The 11,242-nt window shown below is 38.3% G+C and overlaps 1 pseudogene; it reads right to left on the minus strand.

Annotated features, from left to right (window-relative positions):
- Positions 1-5,241: 5,241 nt before the first annotated feature.
- Positions 5,242-10,433, minus strand: LOC122147657 (annotated as a pseudogene).
- Between the last annotated feature and the right edge of the window lie 809 nt (positions 10,434-11,242).

Consider the following 11,242-nt stretch of genomic DNA (forward strand, 5'->3'; position numbering starts at 1 on the left):
GTAAATAATATAAATGTAACAATAAATGTAACTGTAACAAATGTAACAATCATTGCTGTTCTTTCAATTTATCCCCCCTAAAAAACCTAAAAAAAAATATTCTCAGCTCTTTTCAACATTAATAATAATAATAATAATAATAATAATGATGATGATGATAATAATAATAACAATAAATGTTTTTTTTGTAGAAAATAAGATTGTTAAAAGGATTTCTGAAGGACTGTGTGACTGGAGTAATGATGCAAAAAATTCAGTTTGAAAGTCAGCTTTGATTTTTCCTAATAAACTGTTTAACTGCACTCACAAGTGAATATTAAATTATGTTGTGGGATAATTAAATGTATTCTAAATAAACTACAAACATAAAATTATATACATTTATTTTATCCTCACATTCTTTCTTGTAACTCATCCCTCTCAGTGACACAGCTGACTGAATGGCTCATTATGCAGCTCATTATGCAGGCCTTTGTCTTCTCAGGTGTGAATTCATGATAGTTGACGCCTACTCGCATATGACTTTTACCAACAAAAAGTGTCTTAGAAAATTTAAATCAATATATTGTTTTCTGTAAGTGAGTAAACAAGATGATTTTCACATCATTTAGAAAAAAAAAAATTCTAGGCTACAAGCTCCAGTTCTCAAAATTCCTGGGAACCAATTTTCTGTATGTGTTTTATTGCCTTTTTTCAAGTGATTTAACATTTTTAGTTTTTCACTAACCACGCATAACATTTTTTTTCTCTCAAAAACACAATCATGTACATACATGCTGCTCACATATTATTATAGCCTAGTTTGTGCTGATTACAGTGAGATTAGACTTTAGCCATTTAGATATTTATAAGAAACTGAAAAAAAGCACAAATGTCAGGGCATGACAAAACTTCTCCGGGCCCCAAAAATACCCTTAGACTCCAGAGGGGTGCATGACAAAACTTCTCCGGGCCCCAAAAATACCCTTAGACTCCAGAGGGAAACATCAAAACTGTGTAGGTGCAACAGGGAAAAATTACTCGCCGTGGGACAACATATTGAGTATCGTGGTATAGAAATAATTTTTGGGACAAGAGTGTCATTGTGGCACCAAGTATCACAATACTTATTTACTTGGTACTTTAATGGTTTTATTTTTGTCCATTAAATTGCTGAACACCACAATATGGAACACAACCTTGTTTATCACAATGTAAATGGGAAGTCCAAAACTGAATCAAATTTAACACACCAAAATGGCTGAAGACAACTATAACAGAAATAAATCACAACATAGATAGACCTATTGCAGAGTCAAAGTCAAAATGCAGAATCAAAAGTTTTGTTGCATCATAAAACATAAGAAACAATAACAACAACAAACAACAATGTATGATGGTCCAAATATTGTGGCTATTCTTACATCCACTCAAAATTGCTCCCATATTGACTGGTACTGTGACTTGATTTGCACTGGTTTCCTTTGTGGACAGGCTGTGTGATCAGCTGCTCTTCTTGTGAGCACCCATTTCTTTACATATTTCTGTGGATTCCACTGATTCACAGGAGGCCCAACTAAAGAAATGAACATCAGTGCTGACACCTTTTGGATTTTTAGTTGAGCTCTTAATGTTCATTTCAGAGAATCCCCTTTCACAATCAGCACTGCTAACAGCAAGTGATTTCACTGCCTGCTGCAGTTTTAGCAGCCCATCAGTTACAGGAATTTCTGGATGCTTTTTGAAATCTCTGAATCTCTGTCTGACACCAGAAAAGCTGATGTCAAAAAGGTCACATAGCTCTCTTATCTCATCCTCTCCATAAAACACTGGCAACGGTGATGGCCAAGCTTCTGGCACAAGAACATTAATTTTGTCAAAAAAGTGACTTTTCACTTTCAGTCACCATTCTTGAGCGCACACTTTTAGCCAGAGCTTCATAAAATTTTTGAGGATCAAACTGGTTTTACCCTAGGGTCCTTTTGCAGTGTTACCCCATAAAATGTTCCAGTCTCCACTGCTTCAGCTGCCTGTCTGTAGTATGGTCCAGGGTTGTGTTGTCTGGCTAAAAAAGTATCAACTTCTCTCTCAACCAGGTGCACAGCTTGAGATAACAATATGTCCATTGACTGCAAACCTTCTGATAAATCTTTAAACTCCTCCAAAGCATCAAGCATGAGACACATGTTCTTTATAAAGTCCCCTGATGAGAGCTTTGTTGCAAGACCCTGAAACATGCATCTCTCATTTGCACTGCATTCAGCATCATGACTGGCTTTGCAGAAATGAGCATAAAGCGCCTCATGCATTGTCCACACTGCCTTCACTGCTCTGTGTGATGAGGCCACCCACCTCACACTCAGGACTCTGCCAATCTTTTTAATCACAATTCCTAATTCTGAGGTGGCAGAACTGAGCTCCCTTTGATTCTTGGGGGATTGGTGGTACAGACAATACAATTTGTCCATGAAACTTGAAAAATTATTAATTTCTGTGCACTGCTTAACAGCATCCCCAACCGCCAGCTCAAGTCTATGGTTTAAACAATGCCAGCTGATCAAACGTGGGAACTTGCTTTTTAGCCTTCTAAAGACTCCAGCTTTTCTCCCTAACATAACAGAGGCTCCATCAGAGCAAAATCCAACCAAAACACTCATTGAGAAAGGCATTGTCAAGGCCATGACCTAATAAACAATTCAAAAGAGCCTCAGTAATTCCCTCTGCATTAGTGGACTGAAGTTCCACCAAGTCTAAGAAAAATGTAGTTGGTTCAGAATTATTAACGGAGCACCTCAGGAACACAACAAGGCATGGTTTTTTGCTTAAAGCAGTGCCCTCATCAATAAGTATGGTGAGTTTCGGCCTTGTAGACATAATGCTTGCCATTAAGTCACCTTTCATTTCTTTTGAAATTAATTGTATGATATCACCACATGTCACATTTGAGTGTAGTACTCTGCCGATATTGACCCCATTTGCCCTTTGCAAGTCAGTAAGTTCAGGGTGTTCTGTGAAGGGTTTATTACGTTTTGCAATGTAATAAGCTGTTCTGAATACTGACATTGTAGAGGTTATCTCCTCTTGTGCCACAAGTAAACTTGAGTCTAACTGCTTTTCTGATCTCTTTTTCAGTATTGCAACTGCCTGTATGTGTCTTTGCGATGACTTGTGTTCATGTATTTTCTTTCGCAGTGATGTCATTTGTTTGGTTTTTGTTCTTCCATATGGGGAAATTTTACAGTTTTGCCATTCACTGGAAAAAGTGTACCTTTGAGATCCTTGTCTGTAAACACCAAGTGATGTGGCACTTTTGCATACAGAACACCCTAACTTCTTGTTAGAGACATAGATAAATGGGTATGCTTGTTTGAAATATTCATATTGAGAAATTCCCCAACAATCTGGCAAATTCTGTTTTAAGCTACTGCTTTGGGCTAGGCTACTGGTACTGGGTTTGGGCTGTGGTGTTGATGCTGCTGACCTGCTAGGCTGGGCAAGGCTGGGCTGCTGAAGTTGTGCTGTGCTACTACTGCTACTGCTTGGCTGGGCAGGGCTGGGCTTGGCTGCCGCTGGGTTGCTGCTAAGCTGTGCAGTGGTGCTGATGCTGGACTGAGCTGGGCTGAGGTGCTGATATTGGGCTGCGATGCTACTACTGATGTTTCCCTGAGCTATGACCTGGGCAGCTTTCATTCCCCTAATCATGGTGAAAATATGGAATTTGAAAAGTGGTACTAAGAGTCATTTCAGCTTAAATCATGATGACTGCAGCAATAAAAATGGAGAACGCAATCTGCTCTGTATCAGGCCAAATAAGTCATTTTTATAGTACATCACAGCGCAAATTACCCAGTTCCATGGCCTGGACTGGCTGGAACTGTCCATTCACATGGCATGGCCACTAAATTACACTTAAGACTAAAGTTATATTAAAACACTAAAATATTTTATTGTCCAATTCCATATCAAAACATCACATAACAACAATGCTTGGTACACTTCATAGGCTATCCATTGCCTGATTTAAAAAGAAAATCTAAAAAAATGACTTAGGCTATCAGCTATTCCTTCAGGGTAATTTTCTTCCTGATCTGTTTAGGTAGCATTTCCAGACCAATTCTTACCCTTGGAAATAATCAGTGATCCTTCATTTGCATCCTCTCTTATTTTTTCATCCTCCTCCATCTATAAGAATCAAGTACTCAAGGAAATTAACATTACCAATAGGGCTGCACGATTAATCGGCGCTCTGGCGCAGAAACTCCAAATATGCCTTGCCGCAGAAGAAGATAATGCACATCATTGCAGGAAATATGAGCATCATACTATTGCTGTGACTGAATAAATAGGAGAGTGAAACACTTTGATTGATTAAACATGACTAGGCATGACTAATAAACACAGACTGCCTTATTCTGTGTAATTACTATTCATGGACATTTTTGTCTCTTTCAATGGTGACAAGCTGGAGTGCTTTGCAGTTAACTTTAAGTTTGTCACAAGGTTATGATAGTTTTGCATTTTTAAATTAGTTTTTTTTTTAATATCGTTTTCAATTTTGTTTTAAATTTCAGTTTAGTTAGTTTCATCAATGGTTTTGTTAGTTTTAGTTTATTTTTTATTTTGCAAACTGTTCTATATAGTTTTTATTTTATTTGGTTTTAGTTTCAGTTTCAGTAATTATATTATATTATTTTATTAGTAATTATATTTTAGCAGAGCAAACAGAACACTTCCAGTGAAGACCAAAGCAAGACATTTAATTTCATCCAAGTTAAATTTTTTGCACAGATTAGTTAGCTCTTGTGCAGACATCTTAATAATAAAAATAAAATAATGGTTTGAGATTGAACAAAAAAATAAATAAATGCAACTTAAAGGTATACAAGTAAAAACTATGAAAAAGTTTAAAGTTCAACTTCTGTCTCATAACCTGTGTTATTTTCCATTTCACTGCCACAGACGCATCCTTTATGATCAGCCGCTTAGGACTAACAACATTAGCGATGTGTTCAAGGTTACGGTCCTTCACTGAGCGGTTAATCGGCTCAGCAACTTCTCGTGCAAACAGGCATTTTCCTAAACAGCCACAGGACAGATTTTCCACCACAGTAAAGAGCTTATTAATAACGAAAACGTTTATTGATTTTTGCTAATTAATATTTTATTTCAGTAACTGTTGTTAGTTTTGTTTTGTTTTTCATTTATTGTGATTTTTTTATTATTATTATTCCAGTTTACGAAAAAAAAAATTTGACCAATAGTTTAAGTCTTAGTTTTGTCTTAGATATGTTCACTGAATATAAACCTAACAATTGTGTAACGAGTTCACACAAAGTTTGACTCTCACTGGAAACTATACTGATACCATCTTGTTGAATGACCAATACAGTGTCATTCACCTTAGTTTTTCAAATGACGTTTGTTGTGGCAAAATTAAATCGACTCTCATCAGCATAAGAGACAAATTCACTCTTAGTCTTTAATAAAAAGGTTTATTCTTTGCAAAGAAGGTCAGACATCACACAGATAACACAGTTGCTGCAGAGTGTGACAAGAAAGGGAGGGCGATCCTCCGCCTTATACCTCCTTTCCAAGTCAAGGTTACAAACTCTCAGCAGCTGTACTTTTCCACACATAGAAAGAAAGTCAAAAACACACTACTAAATCATTCTTCTAAAGATCGGTTCCCCCTATATTTAAGGCCTAGATGACCTTTTAGGTCATGGACAGATGCCTGTGGGTCTCCCAGTTGTCCCCCCTCTCAGCCCAACATGGCCCTGTGGATCTCTTGTCACCCATACATCTTACTCCAAACCCATTTCTCCCTGTGACTACACAGCAGTTCTAAGAAAACACATGCAGTATATAATGTTTCAGAAGCATATAAGGTCATGCAAAATCAATAGAAACAAATTTTTCCATTACACGTTAAATCAAGACACAAGATCAGTGAATCTTAAACACATTCTTACATCTGTTTTCCCACAACACCCAGCCATAAAACAATAGTGAGGCTCGTTCTTTTACAGTACTGATCACAGATAAATGGATGTTGTCCACAGTGAGAATGCAGATGTAACTTAAGAGTGTGAAACATGTGGCTTGTCTCTATTGTGGATTTTCATGTGTCCCTTAAGGTGGTCTTTTTTTACAAAACTCTTCCCGCACTGATCACATGTGTGTGGTTTCTCTCCGCTGTGGATCATCATATGTGTCTTCAGGTTTGATTTTTGGGCAAAGCTCTTTCCACACTGATCACATGTGTGCGGTTTCTCTCCAGTGTGGATCCTCATGTGTAGCTTAAGGTTTACATTAAATGTAAAACTGTTCCCACACTGATCACAGGAGTACGGCTTCTCTCCAGTGTGGATCCTCATGTGAATCTTAAGGTTTGATTTTTGTGCGAAACTCTTCCCGCACTGATCACACGTGTGTGGCTTTTCTCCAGTGTGGAGCTTCTCATGTATTTTCAGATATCCTGGCCAATCAAATCTCTGGTCACAGTGTGAACACTTATAAGGCTTTCCTCCAGTGTGAACTGTCTGGTGCTTTCTCAGGTCAGCGGCAGTAAAAAAGGTCTTCCCACAATCAAAGCACATGTGATCCTTCACATCACTGTGTCTTTTCTGGTGTTCTTTTAAGATATTTAGCAAACTAAAACTCTTTCCACACAAAGAACACATGTGAGGCTTCTCTTTTGTATGAATGTACAGGTGGATCCTTAGGCCTGAAGCTAATGTAAATGTTTTCCCGCACTGTCACGGTCTTTCTCCAGAATGTGAACGTAGATGTAATTTAAGAGTGCTTGCATCTCTAAAACTCTTCCCGCACTGATCACATGGGTACGGCTTCTCTCCAGTGTGGATCCTCATGTGAACATCAAGGGCTCCTTTTTGTGTAAAACTCTGTCCACATTGATCACACGTGTGTGGCTTCTCTCCAGTGTTGATCCTCATGTGTAGCTTAAGGTGTTCTTTTCGTGTGAAACTGTTCCCGCACTGATCACATGTGTGTGGTTTCTCTCCAGTGTGGATTGTCATGTGTTTCTTCAGGTGTTCTTTTCGTGTGAAACTCTTCCCACACTGATCACATGTGTGTGGCTTCTCTCCAGTGTGGATTGTCATGTGTTTCTTCAGGTTTTCTTTTCGTGCAAAACTCATCCCGCACTGATCACATGTGTGTGGTTTCTCTCCAGTGTGGATTTTCATGTGTTTCTTAAGGTTTACTTTAACTGTAAAACTGTTCCCACACTGATCACATGAGTACGGTTTCTCTCCAGTGTGAATTTTTATGTGACTCTTAAGGTGTTCTTTTCGTGTGAAACTCTTCCCACACTGATCACATGTGTGCGGTTTCTCTCCTGTGTGGATTTTCATGTGTTCATTAAGGCTTCTTTTTTGTGTGAATCTCTTCCCACACTGATCACACGTGTGCATCTTCTCTCCACCATTAACCCTCATGTGACTTTTTTTGTTTGGGGATCTCTTTCCAGTCTGAGGGCAAGAACTTTTTGCTCTTCTAAATGATTTTTCTCCAGTTTTGACATTATGATTTTTCTCCTCTCCTTCACTCAGTTCTTCACTCTCCTCAATCTGTTCCATTAAGTCTAAAAACATAAAAATAAAAAGTTTTATTTTCATCCATCTATTCTCCAAACCACTCATGGGGGATTTTCTGTAAATCATCAACTTTAAAGGGAAATCAAAAAGTAAACTCAAATGTAACACCAGAAAATTTTGCAATACAATAGTACAGTAAATTTTTATTACATTTTAATAAACAATTATGTCCCTGGAGCTTCTCATGAATTAGGCACACTGATCCGTTGTTATTTTTTAAACAATACAGGCACAAATCCTTATTTTAAAATTAATGAAAACAATTTAAATTAACCATTTTAGCATTAACACTGATGCACTGAATCTCGATCCAATCTCAGCTTTTACACAAACTGTAGTGAAAGTGAAAGTTTCCCAACACTGTTCCTGGAGGCACACCAACACTACATATTTTCCAACTTTTCCTAATCAAACACAGCTGAATCAACTCATCAGCTCGTTAGTAGAGAGTCGTGTTGTGGTACATCATCATTCCATATTTGGCAGGTTTTCCTTGCGAATCATTGTTGATTCTTCTACTATGACCTTATATTTTTTGTTCTTTTGTTGGAGGGTTGGTATGCGTTTTTGTGTGTGTAGTGGAAGAGTAGGCAAGCTTTGGGACATACTATCACGTCACACAATTGCGCCTTTAAAGGAGCGCTCTGTCGCACCTGTTACACGCACCCTGTCACTGTAAACTGACCTGTCAATCATCTCGTCACAGTTAACATCATCCACATTTCATTTCATTTAGCATCCTACAGTACTGGAGAGAAAAGAAGTAGCTAGTTGATCTGCCAGTCACGGGTCTTTCATGCGGAGAACTCTGCTCATATTTTCTGCATAATGATGCATTTAAAAGTTAACGACCGAATGGATGTTTATAAAAGTTCACATTGCTGTTGCAGATGAAATAACATGGATAACAATAAATAAATATTTTTCACCAGGTTAAATGTTAATTATTATGCCGCGTTCCAGAAACCTGTGTTTTTCCAACCTTCTACCCTTGAAAGTGCACTGGAACGGCAGTCAAACCCATGACTTCCCACCCGTGAACTCGTACAAGATCGATGTACTCCCAGTTCCGAGCTCTGACGTAACACAGCACGTGAAACAACAATGGCAGCCCCTGCATATAATATTGCCTACGGATGCAGTGTTTATGCAAGTAGTACTCGTTGAAAAAAACGATTTTAGTACAACATAATGTTGCAATAAAATTAATAATCTAGCTACAACTCCTTGGCGCTCAAGAAGTTTGGCATGACTTGCCTGGAACGCTACAAAGTCGTGAGTCGTGGTTTGAAGACGTGACTTACGGGCTCCAAATCCTGCCTGGAACGCAGCATTAGTAACTCAAAATCCTTTTTGTAAACCTCCCTACCTAACCATCGATTGCACATCCGCCATGTTTGTAGTTTTTCTAACACATTTTATTCGTGTTTGTAGTTCTAGACCAAATCTTTCGCCAAAGCGCAATGGATTGTGGGTAAGTTTAGCCATTACAGTGTGCACAGATCCACACTTCAAAAATCGACCTGAAATAGTAGACCATCCGGGACTTTTGGCATACCCTTTTCAACATACTATGCTTTGGGAAACACTTATTCTAATCTCACATACTATTTAGGATGGATAGTATGCACATTGAGACACAGGGTAGGTGTGCCTCCAGGAACAGGGTTGGGAAACACTGATATAACCCATCCAAGTGAACACACACAACAGCAAGTAGTGAAAACACACCCCAGAGCAGTTTTGACTGCATTCATCAACCCTTTTACCAAAAAGGGTAAAAAATAACCATGACTGACTTCTATAATTTAAAATAAATTTAAGTTCAATACAAGTAAATATGAAAGATATTTTACTTAATTTATGAAATGTTCAAAAATTTTGATGCAGATCAAATTTAGGAAATCTGGATTTTTGTCACACCTCCTTTCCTTAATCATTAATCATTAAAATTTCAGTTTTAGACTCCAGTTTGTACCCAGTTCATAGAAAGTGTCCTGTGTATTACTTGACATTTTAACTAAATATGAAATAACATTTCACAAACCACATGACTTTTTATACTACAAATATGACTTTAATCCATTTAATCCCATCCATTAATCATTAATGAGGATTCAAAAATAAACACCAACCCTCTTTGTTCTTCAGTCTCTTCGTGTTCCATTCTGCAGGATTCTGGATCACTCATGTTCTCAGTCTTCAGCTCTGCTTTCACTTCTAGGCTGATGGGAATATCCCAGCATTTACTGGTGAGTTGTTGTGGGAGGAGCTTCAGTGAAGGCGAGCTGTTGTGGGAGGAGCTTCAGTGAAGGTGAGCTGTTGTGGGAGGAGCTTCAGTGAAGGTGAGTTGTTGTGGGAGGGTCTTAGTTGAAGGTGAGTTGTTGTGGGAGGAGCTTCAGTGAAGGCGAGTTGTTGTGGGAGGAGCTTCAGTGAAGGTGAGTTGTTGTGGGAGGAGCTTCAGTAAAGGTGAATTGTTGTGGGAGGAGCTTTCTTGAAGGTGAGTTGTTGTGGCAGGAGCTTCAGTGAAGGTGAGTTGTTGTGGGAGGAGCTTCAGTGAGGTGAGTTGTGTGTGGGAGGAGCTTTCTTGAAAGTGAGTTGTGGCAGGAGCTTCAGTGAAGGTGAGTTGTTGTGGGAGGAGCTTCAGTGAAGGTGAGTTCTGGGAGGAGCTTCAGTGAAGGTGTGTTGGTTTGTGGGAGGAGCTCCAGTGAAGGCGAGTTGTTGTGGGAGGAGCTTCAGTGAAGGTGAGTTGTTGTGGGAGGAGCTTCAGTGAAGGCGAGTTGTTGTGGGAGGAGCTTCAGTGAAGGTGAGTTCTGGGAGGAGCTTCAGTGAAGGGTGTGTGTGTTGTTGGGGGAGGAGCTCCAGTGAAGGTGATTTTGTTGTGGGAGGAGCTTCAGTTAAGGCGAGTCATTGTGGGAGGAGCTTCGTTGAGGGTGAGTTGTTGTGGGAGGAGCTTCAAGCTGTGTGGCAGGAATAGCAGATCTGCTAAAATCCAAAATAATCAGTTAATGAATTTATATTTTCATTATTTCACACATTTTAAGCATTCAGTGTTTTATGTTCACATTTTCATAGACTGATAGATAAAAGTAAAAGTTCACATTCTATGAGTTTATGATTTATTAGTGAGTTGATCTAATATAAACCTTAACCTTTTCATTTGTTTATCTATCATAAGAACAAACTAACAAAGAAATGGATGAATACACATATATAAATAAAATCAAATATAAAAGTTATATTAATAAAACAGAAGTATAAACTGATTCAGAAGTAATTGTACAGATGTGTAAGCAACAAAGACACTTCAATTTGGATGAACTGTAGTCGGTTTCCGTCTGTTTACACCAGTTTACAGGTGATCTGAAGACATCAGCGTCATGAATGGGAGAAAACAGGAACTATTAACATGAAATCAGCACTTCTGAAAAGATTTACATGATCATCAGCAGAGATTTCACTGTATTCACACTTTATTTAATTGTTTAGAAATAGCATTTGAAACTACTCTATACTTTATTATTATTTCTAACAATATGAGACATAAAAATATGTGTCAAAACAGATACAAACATACTCAAAACAAATGACCATGTTTACAGTATATACTGTTTGTGTGGGAGACCATATCGTTAACCCTAACA

Source organism: Cyprinus carpio, chromosome A15, assembly GCF_018340385.1.
Source record: "Cyprinus carpio isolate SPL01 chromosome A15, ASM1834038v1, whole genome shotgun sequence".
Lineage (NCBI taxonomy): Eukaryota > Metazoa > Chordata > Actinopteri > Cypriniformes > Cyprinidae > Cyprinus > Cyprinus carpio.